This window comes from Myiozetetes cayanensis, unplaced genomic scaffold (genome assembly GCF_022539395.1).
Source record: "Myiozetetes cayanensis isolate MyiCay16 unplaced genomic scaffold, myiCay2020 scf7, whole genome shotgun sequence".
Classification (NCBI taxonomy): Eukaryota; Metazoa; Chordata; class Aves; order Passeriformes; family Tyrannidae; genus Myiozetetes; species Myiozetetes cayanensis.
In genome coordinates, this window is record NW_026087964.1 from 29,613,371 (window position 1) to 29,629,411 (window position 16,041).

Here is a 16,041-nt window from a genome sequence, read left to right on the forward strand (position 1 = left end):
AGAGACAGGTGATTTATGATGAAGGGCCTTGACAGGTTGTTCAGTTAATCCCTGGATTGGCTTTTATCCCAAATGAAGATGTAGTTTACTGACATACCTTGCTGTGGAATATTTTAATGAGCTGTACGTTAGCCATGCTGATCTTATCCATGTCCTTCAAGCCTTTTATTTAAAGTATTCCCAGGACTCGTCTTTACCACAACCTTAACTTGTGAGTTGGCTCTAGCTCTCTCCCTGTCTAAACACAGGAGAGAGTGCAGGAAGGAGTGCACAGCCTCAGATTTGTAGACAAGAAGGAGCATTAACTAAAGCCTGAGCTGCTCCAGCTGCCAACCTGAGCTCCCTCTTTCCCACAGAAGCCAATCACTGGAACAGGGCTTGCCACGTGTGGGAATTGTAAGTCTTGTCCAGAAGCCTGTGCTTTGGCATCTTTTTTTGCTTACATGCATGGCTCCTGTGGATCTTCTCCCTTTGTTTAAGGAAGGCAGTTGATAATTTCCAACACCTGCTCACCCATTGTTTTGGTCTGGCATCTTCAGGCTCGACTTGTTTGGCATTTGATGGCCTTGGGCAGATGAGATGCAGGGCCAACCTTTCGAAAGCAGAGTTCTGTTTACACACACGGTTCAAAGCTGTTGTGACATAAGTGTTATATGAAAATGCAACTAACAGAATTAATGTACGTGTTCAGTCTGCACATATGTTTTGTAAGAAATAAGGTTTGTAGAAGCTTTTTTGAATGCTAGGCACTAATTTAAAATCCAAGTGTCAAAATCACTACACACAAGCTTTTTGGCCTTGGGAAAGAGAGCTAATTCTTTCTGTTTTCCCTTTCTGAGACCAAATGAACCCTTGCAGTGCTGGAGCATGCTTTTTAGCTGACAGCTTTGGGGAAATGAGCACACTCAACTTGAGATATCCTTGAAAAGCAGATGTTCCTTGCCATGACATCTAGCCTGCTCCTGGGGCTGAACTTGTGCGCTTGTGCATCAATTCTCATTCGAAATAGTTGCGAGGAGGTGTGGGTATGTGAAGAATGTGAGAACATGCTGTGCATTTAGAGGTCATTGCTGGCAAGGGACATTCAATATACTGTGGGCTGGCAATACCTGGGGTTCCGCTGTGTGTTAAACATGTACCGGTGAACTGTAAATTCTACCAGATAAAACAACTTACTCCTTTTGGGAGCCAGAAAAGGTTGTGATCAGGATATGTTCCAGCAGAAGAGATAATATTTTATGTTTTGACATGGACACTTTGCTTCTTAGCTGCAGTTTAACCATAATAAATATTTAACTGCTGAGCTTTCTTGCTCTGATTATCTCTGTGTAATATTTTGCCTGATATTCAGTTAAGCAGATGGAACATTATTGTTGGTTCATCTATTTCAGTAATATAACTTTACACAATGCAGCTGCTGTTCTCAAATAGATTTTAGAAATAAAGAACTTAAACTTTACCTTTTTTTGTGTGATACCTTTGACCCTCAAAAAGATGTATATACAGAGGAATGGTGGTTGGGGAAAATACAGGTGAAAAAGCAAACAAGTTGTCTTGTTCATATTGTACTGGCAGAAACAACCAGCAGAACATTCTTCTTATGTTTGTGGTTTCACTTAAATAACTCTCAAATTTGAAAAGCTTTATGTTGATAATTTTGATTAAGCAAGTAGTAAACTTGCTAGTAAACTTGCACACATGTACAGCTTAGAGAAGGAAGGAGGCGGAAATGCAGTCTGTGGACCAAAGCTCGGAAAAAGAAGGACTAGTGGCAAATGAGCTGACACAATTTGACCTGTTGCTGTTTTAGGCTGACTTCTCCAGTCTTGTGTCATTACATAGGTAATGAGGAAATAACATTTTTGTTAGCCTGACATAAGCAAGCTGAATCAGTTATGGCCGGGTTGTCTTGTGTTTACTGGACGGAATACTATTTCCATAGGTCTCTCTATCTTCTTCATATCTTCTGGGGTTCAAACTGACACCTCAATGCTGTGAGAAGGGCAGTTTCTGTGTGCTGAGTATGAACTAAACAGAGACTTTGTCAGTTCATACAGAAGCTCATCAGAAGATCCTAAACCATAAGCTACACATTTATCTTATAGGCGGTAGGGAGCAGGAGAAGGAGAACTATTTCATAAACAGAGACAGTAATAGAAAGTGGAAGGAATAGTAAGAATAGCCAAAAAAATCCTTCCTGTATTTTAAACCCCCACAAAATCATCAAAACACAACAAAGTCATTACATGCTTATAAACATGGAATTGCTATTTAAGTTGGCTTTCTCATTTTGTTTCTATTTTTTTTTTTAAAGCTCTTTAGATATATTTGTTTATGTATGTGTGTAGATCTATCTATCTGTCTATCTATCTATCATCATCTCATGTCTCTTTTCTGGTGTGCAATACAAGTTTCACAATTTTTTTTCTGTGCTTTTGTACAGAGGATTTTGTAAACATTTTCTTTTCCTGATTAGGTATCTCAACATTCAGAAGACCTATGTTTCATGGAACTCAATACACTCATGAATTCCTTACTTCTGTCTTTCTAAGCTGAAGGACTATTTAAGGTAACATATGGAGGGTGACTGAAGCGTGGTTTAGGCCGGCTCTGCACAGACCTTTATCCAGAGCGCCCTGCCAGTCCAGCTCATTCATGACCTCAGTATGTTTGAGTTTGTGTTCATCCATGTGTAAGGAAGGCAGATGACTGTAGTCTGCAGGAATCCCCCTGCATTTATTTTTCCCTTCTGACCTAGGCCAGAGTTTCTTACTTCTGGGTGTCTCTTACCTTTGCATTATTTGCTGCAGTGCCCAATATGACGTGTTGTTTCTTAGAGGAAAATGCACTTGTATAATGACGCAGACCTTTGGAAAAAAAAATGCATAGAGATAACCAGATTCAGTTGTCCTCAACAAACCAGTTTATCTGTTTCAAGCCTACAATATCTTTTTCTAATATCTTCTTCACACAGTACCTTTTTGTCCCATTTAGGTTGGAAAAGACCTCTAAGATCAAGTCCAACCATGCTATAATTGTCATATAACTTCAAGAAACTTATGTCCCCGTGTCACCATTGTCTTTCAGTGTGTGGTAGGAATATGTGCACTTGTAGCCCAGCAAGCCAACTGCATCCTGGGCTGCATCAAAAGAAGTGTGGCCAGCAAGTCAAGGGAGGTGACATATGTCCTAGCCTTGTCCTCCCTGGTGCTGGCTCCTGCTCTTCTCCACTGGGTCTCCGCATGGTCCCCAGACCTGACTTACCACCTCAAATTACCCAAGGCTGTTGGTCCTGGAGAAGAGCATTGCTCCTACTGGAGTTGTCCTCAGCTCGTTGCTGGTCCCTGACTATGGAGGTACCCCACTCCCCTTTCCTGCTCCCTGGTGTTTCCTGTCCAGACAGACATTCCCTTTCTCCAAGTGTATGAAAGTTACAAATGCAAAATAAACATTATTCCATTTCCTACTAGGAAGAGCACTGAAAAGACGTAAGTAACTTCCCGCTCCATGGACTGGTGTAGTTGCTTATGTTTTTTAATTGCTATATATGCTAGACATTTTGAAGTGCTTATTTACATAACATTTCTTTGTTTTTCTTCTCTTGAAATTGAACACAAGTGTTAGCAGATGCAGATACAGAATGGTAGGCTAGACAGTCTGTTTTGTATTAAAATGATACACTTGGGATGGTTCTGAAATGATACACTTGGGACTGCCATATTCAGTAGAGTCATATGCAAACCCTGTAAATAAAAATAAAAGGAACACAGATAAGAGATTTTTTCTGTCAGATGCTTAATTTATTTTGTCAATGACCACCAGTACATTTATATAAGAACAGTACTTTGATATCAACATTACTGGGAAAAGCAAATAACAGTGCTGAAAATTCTATAATGTCCATTTATTCCTGAAATGGAAATCCTTTGTTTTGGGTAATCTATTTATGGGATAATTGCCCTGTTAACATCATGGTCCTGGAGAGACGAGGGGTCCAAGAAAGCTGATTGATTTTTTAAGGATCACCTTCTCCAAGCTCAAGAGTAGTCCACCAGCACATGCAGTCAAGCAGACATGATCCTTCCCCTCTGCTCAGCACTGGGGAGGCCACACCTGGAGCACTGTGTGTACTCTGGGCTCCTCCATACAAAAGAGACATGGACATACTGGAGAGAGCCCATGAATATGGTAAAGGACTGGAGCTTTTGTCATACAAGGTGAGGTTGAGCAAAACGGGATTATTCAGCCTCAAGAAGGAAAAACTTGGGGCTGGGGGGGATCTTGTTGGTGTGTGTAAATACCTGGTTTGGGGGCAAAGATGGAGGCAGACCCTTCTCAGTGATACTCAGGGAAAGCACAAGAGGCTATGGACATAGGCTGGAATACAGGGAATTCCCTTTAAACAAGAAAGCTGGAATCTCCTTTTGGATGTCTTTATTAACTTATTTGGTTTATTGGACATATTTTATGAGTGGATTTCCCTAATTAAATGGGTTTAGAGTCTGTATGCCATGTACATCAATAAAAAGAGTTGCTTACACCTCAAATATAATGAAAAATGTATATGTAGTTGCTAAAGGGTCCTAGACCCTGCTGGTCCACAAGAACACCAGATTCCTTAGTACCCCTCTGTAAGTCATCCCATATTGTTACTGTAGACCTTGTTTATGTACAGCTCCTACTTCCACTTGGTCTATGTATGTTTCTCAACAGTTTGGTTGAGGCTGGGTCCCTATCTTTTCTGCTTAGCTGGAAAAAAGCCAGTCCCAGAGAGTAATGTAGTCCCTGGATGTATAATGTGGTGTCAAGGAGCATTGGAGATGATACCTGGCATTAGTGAGATAGCTATTTAAATATCGTAGCTGGGACTTTTGCAATTTCATGTTGCTGACAGAATTCATGAAAAGGTATGTATGAGAGAGAGAGAGAGATTTTTTAGAAACACTCTTTCCAGCGAAAGACAAGAGAAAATCAGTTCACTGAAGTTTCTCGGAAAAAGCACTAAAACATGGTTTATGGCCTGTGGAAACCCAGGTGTGGAGAAAGATGTCCTAATGAAGGATTCATTAGCATACTAGCTAACATAATAATAAGTTTTGACATTTGGCAGATGGAACCTAGATGCATTCAGGACAAAGCATGAAATCACCAGTGCCTGAAATGGTGTATGCATTTCTTCATCACTTGTTTCCTTCATCCAAAACCCTGGAAAAAAATGCAAAAATCACTTGGCAGAGTCCAGCTGTGTCTACATGAGGACAAAATGTGGTGCAACAGGAGCAAAGCAGCAGATCCCACCTGTGGGAGAGCAGCTGATGTCCATGCTGCCTGTGCTCTGGGGCCTTACTCAACTAGCTTTAGTGTGGTGCTGTGGACTCCATGCCCATGAGCAGCTGCAGTCAGTCGGATGCACTCCTGGATCACGTGTTTCCACCTCCTTTCCTGAGAAAGGAATTTATTTTGCATTTCTGAGCCACTCCACAGTGGGAACCCAAGTGAAGTTAAGTGGGGCCTATCACCAGCTTCACAAGTGCCCTCCTCCCTTGTGCTGAAAAGTGAACACAGGGTCCTTCTTTTGATAAAACTCTGTTCTGCAGGAAATCTTTTGCCTGGTATATTCCAGTATAAATGGAAGCATCAGCAAATAGTAGTTGCTTTTATGTAAAATAAAAGTACCTCAGGTAATTTATAAAATATTATATATATATATATGAAAGTGTACAGCCTTAACCTCCCCCACATTACACTCTTAAAATAACCCAAACAATACCCATGGGACACAGGAAAATTATGACAATGCAGAATGCGCAAGATTGTGGGACTTTGGCATGTGGGTTGGTGATTTACAGGTCTAACAGACTGATGCAGCACATGGCCAAACCAAGACCAGTTGAGGTAACAACTGCCACCCGAAGGCACCTAGACAGAGTTGAGAGCTGGGCCTGTGTGAACCTCAAGGCCAGGTGCAAGCTGGGTTAGGGCAATCCCAAGCATGAATATAAACTGGGCAGGGAATGGATTGAGAGCAGCCCTAGGGAGAAGGATTTAGGGGTTTTGGTGGATGAGAAGCTGGACATGAGCTGGTAATTGTGTCCTGGGCTGCATCAAAATGAGAGAGGCTGGCAGGTTGAGAGAGGTGATTCTGACCTTCTTCCCCACTCTGGTGAGACCTCACCTGGAGCACTGCATCCAACTCTAGGGTCTCCAGCATAAGGATATGGACCTCTTCAGGCAGGTCCAGAGGAGGGCCATGAAGATGATCAGGGGGCTGGAGCACCTCTTCTGCGAAGACAAGCTGAGAGAGTTGGGATTGCTTAGAGAAGGCTCCGTAAGGAAGACCTTACAGCAGTCTTCCAATATCTGAAGGGGTCTCTGCAGGACAGCTGGAGAGAGACTTTTTGGAATGGCATGTAGGGATAGGACAAGGGGTAATGGCTTTAAACTGAAAGACAGTAGGTTTTGATCAGATATGAGGAAGAATTTCTTTACTGTGAGGGTGGTGAGACACTGGAACAGGTTGCCCGGTGAAGTGAATGCCCCGTTCCTGCAAATGCTTAAGGCTAGGTTGGATACGGCTTTGAGCAACCTGATCTAGTGGAAGGCGCCCCTGCCCATGTCAGGGGAATTGGAACGAGATGATCTTTTAGGATATTTAAACGAGATGCAGATATCCTTTTGGAAGCTGTAAGAAAACCGTCCCTTGACATGCTGTCACCTCAGACCTGTAAGGTGTTAAGCGAGGCACCCAGCAGTGCCAACGCTCCCCCTGAGCTCCCTGTGCATCCCTGTCATTCGTGCCCGAACAGCACAACACTCCTACAGCCTCCCTGCGGCTTCCCGTGCGCTCCTGTGGGCAGGGGCAAGGGCAGGGGCGGGGGCAAGGGCTGGCGGGCGGTGCGGGGCAGGCCGGGCCCCAGCGCCCGCCGGGCGGCGCGGCGGGCGGTGGAGGCGGAGGCGGAGGAGGTGGAGGAGGCGGGCTCGGCAACGCACACGGCGCTCCCGCCGTGCTCGCCTTAAATAGGGCGGCGCCGGGGGAAGCCGCGCACAGTCGTGGTCGCCGCCGCTGCAGTCGGGAGGTGAGCGGGGTTCGGGGGGCGCCGCTGCCGGCGGGGCCCGGGGCTGCGGACCCGGCCGCACTGAGGGGCCGTGGGCTGTCGGGGACGCGCCGCCGGGAGAGCCGGGCTGGGCCTGCCGGGGCCGCTGCCGCGGGGCCAGGGTGGCCTGCGCGGCCGCTGTCACCCGCGGGGCCGGTCGGTCCCGTCCTGTCCTGTCCCGTCCCGCCGCCGATCCTCGCAGGCTGCCGCTTTCCTTCTCGTCCCGCAGTGGGATCTGCGTCCCGTGGAGCCGGCTCGGCGTCTCCTCGCACGAAAGCGTTCAGAAGAGCGTAGCCGGGCGCCTCCGGCCTCCCCCCGGCGCTGCGGCAGCTCGGGCTGGCCGGGCATTGTTGGGGCCGGCGCTGCCCCCACGCCCGGCACGGCCCGGCCCGGCAGGGAACGGCTCGGGCGGGCCGAGCAGCAGGTAGCGGCGCTGACCCGGGCGCTCGGTCTGGTCAGCTGCCGGACCTTGCCTCTAGTGAGGTTGTTCTTTCGGGCACGAAGGCAGCATGTACTTGAAGCAGCTTCTTTCTTTTTTTTTCTTCTATTTAAGCAGTTTAGGGCGCGTATGGAAACGCAGCGTGAGGCAAACTGGCCTAAAATGGAAGGTTGAGTGGCTTTGACTTTGCAGGCCTCCTCTGCTGTTAGGTAGGACTTGCAGTGCTACAGCGCAGGGATTTAGCCTGGTTACACGACGCTTTTGTTCTAGGATGCATACATTTCTTGTTCCTGTTGAACAGGAATTGCAACACTTGAAGCCTTCTAAATTTCTAAACGGTATGTCTGTGAGCTCTATGGCGTATTATGGACATGTTCTTGGACTAAGTAATCCATCTAAACATATGCTTCACTTGGGTTAGTGTCTGAGATATGATGGTCAGGTCCTGTGATAGGAAAGAGCGACTTCTAAAGCAACTGCTACCAATAGCCCATGGTTCTCTGTCTGTACCCGGACCACAGAACTGTTCCATGTTAGCAAATTTAATTTTTCATCCACATTGCTTTACAGGGAATCATGCAGTCTCCTGAGCCTGCTCAGGAGTGTTTATGTTTGCCCTTCTGCTTTGGAACATGCTCTCAAACTCACAAGCTGAGATTTCTCAGCTCAAGGATTTGGATCAGACTTCTTGGATCAAGAAATTCTGAGTGTAAGAGGGCATTGCAGTTACTGAAAAATACCTTTCTTTTTCTCTTGCAACAATAGCAGCATTAATAATGCAAAAACTTACACACAAAGTTCCTCATGGAACCCTGTTGTTACTCCCTAACTTTATAAAGTTTAAGAATGTGTAGCTTGCTTGTATTGGTATATGGAAATATTTGAAGGATGGCTGATGGTAAAAACCTAAAGCTTGTCATTACGAGTAACTGTTGTGTGTAGTGTACTCAATTCAAGGTCTTGAGCAAACGGCCTTAGCCTAGTCTGAGGACTGCAGGATTATAATGAATTTACAAAGGCAGCTTCAAAATTTGGTAGATGTTGTTTTACAACTACCAATTGGCCAACATGAGGCTTGGAGTAAGTCTTCCTTCTTCAAAAGGAAACCCCCAAATAGCCTTTTGCTTCAAGGGCAAGTACAAGGTTGGTATCGGTGGAAAAACAGCCAGCAATTTGAAATGGAAGGAAAAACAACTTTGAAATAGTTATCTGGGTAAGTGACTCTTCTTTTTCTTTAGCAAAACTCTGTGTAGCTGGTTATCCTATCTCATCAGTCCATTAGAAGTGAATACTGCATGGAATTTTCTGGAGGAGGCAGAGGTGGGTTATACCTTCCCTGTCCTGTGTGTGTTGCTCTCCAGTGGGGAAGAGTAAACAGTTCATTCTCTCTCTTTCCCCTCCAAGGAAACAACACTTTGACTAATGAGAGCAACATAAGGTAATAGTAGGTTTCTGTACTTTGTTTTGTTTTTCTAGATCTTAGTAATATTGCTGATTGAATTGTAGACTCAACTAGACTAATGGCACGAAGTTTTTTGGATGTGCAGCAGAGGGATAGAGATATTCTGGCCCAAGGATTGATAAAGTGGGTTTCTGGTGGTATTATTAATCGACTGCCTGCCATATCCTGCTTCCCTGCAGTGCTAAATTACAAGTTCAGATAAGTTAAGTATCTTAGTGTGGTAAATACAACCAGTGGTAACTCCACAGAAATCCTCATAAGTAAGAGGGACAAGGGTTTGTTCATTGGCAAATGGTTTTGCATGGGAGTTTACAGTGCTCTGTGGCTCAGGGAAACTTTGCTGTACAGCACTGACCTTTACAGGCTGTAGAGGGAACCCTGGCTGCAGATGGGGGGCTTGCATTTCTGCAGGTCCTGCCTGACTCCTCAAACAAGGACACTTGGTAATAACATAAGGCTTCTGGTCTCTTTCTGACTTTCATGTTGGGAGTTGTTCATTTACATAGGGTAAAATATGGTTCCCTGCCCATGGCAGGGAGCTGGGAACTAAATAATCTTTAAGGTCCTTTCCAACCCAAACCGTTCTGTGACAGTAAAATTCTTCTTTTTGATTAGGATTTGAATCTTAGTATTACTGGTAGTTTGTTGGCTGAAAACAGGTTGCATGGTTTTATAGAGATGTAGAGGAAAAATGGTCTTTACTTTTGTAGTTGGACCATTTAAGGGTTATAGCAGAACAGTGTAATGTCCTGTTTTCAGCAGAGAACTTCTGCCTTTTTGTATGAATGACTGTTCTTGAACTCAGAACTCTCAAACTTTAGTTTGATGGGGCTCATGCCATGTTTTGAAAACTTGGCCTCTGCAGCTGGACTGCAATAATAGGCTGGTAAGGTTGAATTGGTTTCCTAGGAAAACTAGAAGAAAATACTATCACTGACTCAGAGGAAATGCAGGCATACCTTAATACCCGAGGTCAAAAGGTTGCTTGGTTTGTTATATTCCTTGTGCTGCTGGTGTTGGGAAGTCACTCAGTGAACCAATTGCTTTTCATAGCTTTTTGATCTGTCCAGTCTCGTAGAGTTAAGGGATATGTCTTTAAAACAACCTTCTGAATGTAAACACTATCTAGTGTGATGCAATGGGGCTTAGTGTGCCTGACCCAGGTTGTCTTCTGCAAGACTTCAGGTGTCATAAGTATGAGTAAGAAACTCATTCTCGTGAAGTCTCAGGTGAGCACTTGAAGCATGTGTTAACTTGATGTTGCATACTGGGTTTTCTGAAGTAGTAGCCTTTTCCTGGGAGGAGCAGAATGAATAAGTTGGTATGATCTACTCAAGCTGTTAAGCCACAAGAAAGCTGCTGGATTGTAGCAATTTGCTTATGTAGGGTGGTTTTCATCTCTACCGTATTTGGATTGATTTGGTTACATTAACAGAGCAGTACCGTGATGTACTTGCAAATTAGAGTTGTAGGGATGTAATTCTGATGGAAAGCAGTTTGGGTTGCAAAGTAAGTATTTGTAAGCATCTTCTCTGGTTCTTGAAGGTGAGAAACCAGTAAGACTGCGTAGTGGTATTGTGTGTGCATGGATTAAAGTAACTTAAATCAATCATTGTCTGAAAGGTTTTAGTGGCGAGTATTGGTTTTCCTTAATACACGGGGTTACCAAGTGCTGCTGGAGTACTGTAATTGCACAAAAGGCATTGAGCAGGTTCTTGTCATGTGATTCTGCTCCTGAACTTGAATAAACTCCAGTGACCTCACTAGTGTGCACTCAGATTACTTGTTGGACATCATTAAGAGGCAAGATTCCAGGTGATGTTCCACTTGATTGCAAGAGGATTGCAGTCAAATGTCTGAAGACAGGGCTGTGACTTTCCTTAAAGATGTGAACAGAGCATTGAGACATCACTATCAGACGCAGTGCTCCGTAAAGGTTGCAGCAGGAGTCTTAACTTCAGTTGCAGTTTATGAAGTAAATCACTGTGGCCAACTGATGGGTCTGAGTCCAGCTTCTAGGGTGTTTCACTGCAGGTCTGCCCTGTACCAAATGCAGAAACAGAAGCTGAACCTGCAGAGGCATCTGAACCCCACTGCATGATGCCCTCTGGTTGTTTGGAGCCAGACTGAGGGGGCTGAAGAGGAGTTGCGTGAGGGGGATGAATATTAAGGACCTGATGGTTCTTCTCTGAGCATGGGATGTGTTCTCTATTAATAGTTTTTTCGTTCCTCCCTTTTTACTCATGCAGGAAAGTAAATTTGTCAGTTACTGCTTTAAAAGGAGGGTTTATAGCTCTGATGGTTGGCTTGGTGAACTTGCTAATTCTGGAGGAGTTATTTGATTTTTTTTTTTTTTTATTTCAGTTGGGGACAGGGCAGGGAGTGAAGTATATGTGGAGGTGGAGGGCAGAGTAGGAGATCAAACAGTTCAACAGTTCTTGTGTTTGTTCAGGAAAGTCTTCTGTGGCTGAGGAGAGACTGTCACATCATGCATGATATGAGAGGCTGCACCAGAGGAGGCTTCTTGCTGGCCTGTTTGTGTTATACAGGACTTAAACTGGGGTTTCTCCTTCATATCTCATCCTGAAGCTTCTTTGCTGTATCTCGAGGGTGATTGTGGTTTGCTTGCTGGCTGCAGTTTGGCAAACAGGTGTTTGCAAGACCTCAGTCAAGTTACTGCCTTGACTGCAGGGCAGAGTCACAAAAGTGTTTGGAGTTGCATGGCTTAATGTGTGTTATTGCAACACTCTATCACTTTCCCTGGCTGTGCTGTCATGTTTGCATCTGGGAACTAATGGTTGTCTGACCATCAAGACAAGAGTTGATCTGGTTGAGAACTAGCATCACAGCTAATCCAGGAAAACGGTGTTTGCCAGATCACGTCCATAGTGATGCAACCAGATGATTGCCTGGCCAGCATGGAGAGGGTTGTGGGAACATTTATCTAGGACAGGTTGGACCGACTCAAATTTAAGCTGATTGTAAATGCACTCTGATATTAGGATTATGTATTCTATTCGGACAAAAGGATTTTTCTGTTTAATAGCCAAAGCTATTTGGTGTACCCTTTCTGACGTGTAATAGAGGAGCTAGAACATGGTTGTGCACTTGCTCTTTCAAAGATTGAGTGGAAAAAGGCTTAAGTAAAACAGATCTATGGGAGCTGTATAGTGTAACCTGTAAGAGTAAGAAAACAATAAACTGCAGTGGCAGGTATCCGGCAGGACGCAAAGGTGTATGAGTGGCTGGCTCCTTGTTCCAGCACGTCATAGTAAAAACATCTTATTGCTCACAATAAGAGGTAGACAAATTGTCTTGTAGCTTTCTCCTGCCTGCAAGAGGCTGTAGAAATAACACAGCCCCTTCTGCACCATGGTGGACCTGCCCTTACAGCAGGCAACTGCAGTGCTCTGGGCTGTTCATCTAAATATAAGAATAGAAAGGAAGAGAGGCCATTGGTCCTTGGGGTTGTTTTCTTTGCTGTGCAGAAGCTGACGGCTGCTCCTGTTCTCTTCCGTTGCACTCGAACGATGTCTGGCTATGGATAGACAATGGGCAGGCTGCTGCCCACTGTAAATAGACCATTGTACGCCGAGAGTAGGAGCAGCAAAGAACGACACAGTCCTGCCAACTTGGGTCGTTGCCTTGAGATACTGGCTCTGCTGTAAAGAATGAGTCTTGGGTGCTGCAGGGTGTGCGTGTGTGAGCAGAGAGAGCTGGCATTGTCTGAGTCTTACATATCAATTCGGTTGAGTTCTGTGAGTTCAGAGGGATGCCTTCTTGGGCTGGATTTTGGGAACTGTTTCTGTGGAGGTGGTCAGGACAGATAGCTATCTCTGAGGTAGTTTTGCCTGGTTATCAAAACCACTTTCCCATATCTTTTGACCTCAAATGTAGTCAGTTCTGTGGGGTTTTGTTTTGGTGGTTTTGGGGTTTTGTTTGGGTTTTTTTGTTGTTGTTGTTTTTGTTGTTGGGTTTTTGTTTCTGTTTTTTGGTTGGTTGTGGTTTTTTCCTGCATGTAGCAACCTGGGGATCACAGACTGGTACTTTTCATTTGGGATCTTCTTCCTTTGGGTCTCCAACTGTGTCTCAAACCGGGGCAGAGCTTCTGAGTCCAGCTTGTGGTCCAGATCCTGTCTGGTGAGAAGCAATTGCAGGACCTGAATTTGTGAAGAGAACATGGCTTTTTTGCTTGTCTTGAGTGAGCAAATTTAGCTGGGTCCTTCCTTGAGGACAAAGACTGAAATCCAGATCCAAGCTCCACTGTGATCTTTGTATCTCAGTCTAAAGGCTCTAAACCTGCTACCACTCTCGTTGGTCATGGTGAAAACCTGGGATGTCTGATGTGGTTGGAGTATGAGCCAAGTAAATATAGAGATGGCTCAAAGAAGGTTGGGAGGCACTGATGGGCCATATTTGGATGCCCCATTAAGAATGTGAATTTATTCTCCCTGTTCCATCCAGCTTTGCCTTAAATACAGAAAACAAGAGCTGATGCGATTTAACAGGCAGTGTTAAAGCCAGGAATTGCTTAGTCTTGCAGAAAACTCTGCCCTCACCTTGTTTTTTGTGCTAATTAGGCAGAAGGTATAATAAAATAAAATCAATATAAAGATAAGCAGCAAACTGTATTACTACATAACAGATAACCTATGGTATAACTGCTCAAGAAGGGTTTTTTTGTCACAGGCTGCTCTACAAACAACTGGTCAAGGAAATGAAACACAGTGGTGTGCAGCCCTTGTCTTCACCTAGGCTGAAATCTTAGCAGCTCCTTGACTAGAGTGGGACTCTTCCATGAATGAAATATGTTTACTTCAGTTCTTGTTGGCTGTAATGGCACCACAGCCTTTTTAAGGAGTAATTAGAATTACATCGCACTCCTAAATCATAATGTGTGTGCAGGACACTTCAGGACTAATGCAGATAGGAAAGCAATGTAAAAAGTTCAAGGTGCCTATTGTGGAGCTTGAAGAAGAAGCTATGCTTGCTTTTAGCCCTTACATACATCAGAGCCCCCTTTTTCTAGTTTCATGACATGGTGTCTATGATATATGCAAAACTTGTAAGTGGAGCCTTTGCTGTTGCTGTGATTTTTTTTTTAAAATTTTTTTTGTCTTACTGTTCATCTGTGTATATTATACTCAAGTAGTTTTCATATGTGCAATGCTAATGAACGTTGTTTGATGCATAAAAAACAACAGTATGATATTCTAACTATTAAGCCAGTAACTGATTTTTTTTTTTTTTAAATAAAATTTTAATGCCAAGGGAAGATGAAGTTGTTAATATGTTCAGGTTTTTTTCTACCTTCCATCACTACAAGGTGATGTGTTGTGGATTTTGAGTACAGTCTGCTGTGTATCACAGTGCAAATAGTCAAAAGGCATTTCTGTAGTGGCCCTGCACTGTATATCTAGGTGATGCAGTCCTGTGCTGTACAGCTATGCCAGGAAAGAAAAGGAGGTGGGGGGAGGGCAGTGTGTGCAGGGTGGGGAGCACTCCATGGGTCCAGGACTGTTCCAGAGGTGGAACTTGACTCCATCCTGACACTACCCCCATCCATGACGTTACTTCAGCCTGTCATGGTAACATTGTGAAACCATGAGCCCTTTGAACTAATTTTATGCTTTTCTGCTGTCTCCAGCAAATCCTTGTCCAAATACTGGTTAGACTTTTTGTGAACTAGACTGATTTTCTGTTGCCTGGTTGAATAACTGATTGCAGCAGTAAAGATTTCAAGGTTGGACTGTAAACTAGAAGTTTTCCTGTAGAATTATGAAATCTTAACCTGATATGGTTGGTTTTAAAACTAATAAACATATAATTCTACCTATTAGGATTTCAGAGCCTCCTGTGCTGCCATCCTGAAGCAGTGCATTGATACGCAGGATGTCGTAGTTATTTAAACACATCTTCTGACATTCTTTAGGGCATTTGTTTAATTTTATCGTCCATAGGAAATAGCTAGGACCTAAATTGCCTGAGTAAATACATCCCTGCTCTTCAAGCAAGCAGGGAAGCACTGCTCGCTGACAGTGGCCATTGCCAGCCGTCCGTGGGAGTGAGTGCCCGTGATTCCCGGTGCCAGCCGTGCTGCCCGCGGGGGTGCCCTGTGGCTGGCGGTGGGGTGACAGGCTGCGGCTCCCATTGGCCCCGGGCGGGCCTCCTGCTTACCCCTCACCTAGTGGGCACAGGCTGGTGGGTTTGGCATGTGACAAACGTCCCGGGAGACCTTGGCTCTAGAGGAGAGCATCAGCTGAGCTGACTGCAGTCCCTTTTTTTTTCCTGCAGCTGGTTCTTGCTGTGGAATATCCGTGTCAGTGAGTGCTGGCGGGGAGCAGCCTCTTGCAGCTCTTCCTTCTGTGTGAACGTGACAAATTAAATGTGCTTCCTGTGCTTGATTATATTGCTGTGTGCTGCTGCCTTGGGCCTCTTTTGACGCTGCTTTAGTCTGCCTCATGACCAGAGACAAATTTCTGGCATGGTGCTGGGAGAAATCGGAAACTTGCTAGTAGCATAGAGGAGCTATGGGAGGATATTGGCTTTGAAGGCAGCTTGCTGTGCTGACCTTTCTGTGTGTGACTGAAGGGAGAGTAGGAAAGAGTTTATTTTACTGGACTTAAATGAGTAAAAATCCTGCAATGCTACTCTAGGATTAGGGTGCTCTGTGTTATATGCAGGCAAGATAACCTATGTCCCTGTCTTTCCTCTCCCAGACTTCCCTGTTTGACACTTAACTGTTTAAACAACCTTACAGTACAGCTACTCTACAAATAACTATTTCACATTTGTGAAATGCTCTCCTTTACCAGAACTTCCGGGGTTTAATTTTAATGCAGTCTCTGTTAAAAGCAATATTAAAACCCTGAAGAAATTCTCTCCTTTCATCCCCACCTGTTTTTGTAGAGTATGAACCAATAATTGCTTGCTTACTTAGTTGCAGCACAGAAGTCTAAAGATACTGCCTGCCTACTTGCAGATCAAGTTATTTTGGTAGTGGGAAGTCAGTAGGACAAAGTGTTTATTGCACTCCTACAGCAGCA

The 16,041-nt window shown here is 44.4% G+C and overlaps 1 protein-coding gene across 1 annotated transcript in view; it reads left to right on the forward strand.

The window, feature by feature from the left end:
* Positions 1–6,956: 6,956 nt before the first annotated feature.
* ACSL1 (acyl-CoA synthetase long chain family member 1) overlaps positions 6,957–16,041 on the forward strand; it is a 36,627-nt gene continuing 27,542 nt past the window's right edge. Inside the window, exon 1 of the mRNA XM_050338008.1 lies at positions 6,957–7,076. The gene's annotated coding sequence lies outside the window, so the exon portion shown is untranslated. The remainder of the gene's footprint in view (positions 7,077–16,041) is intronic.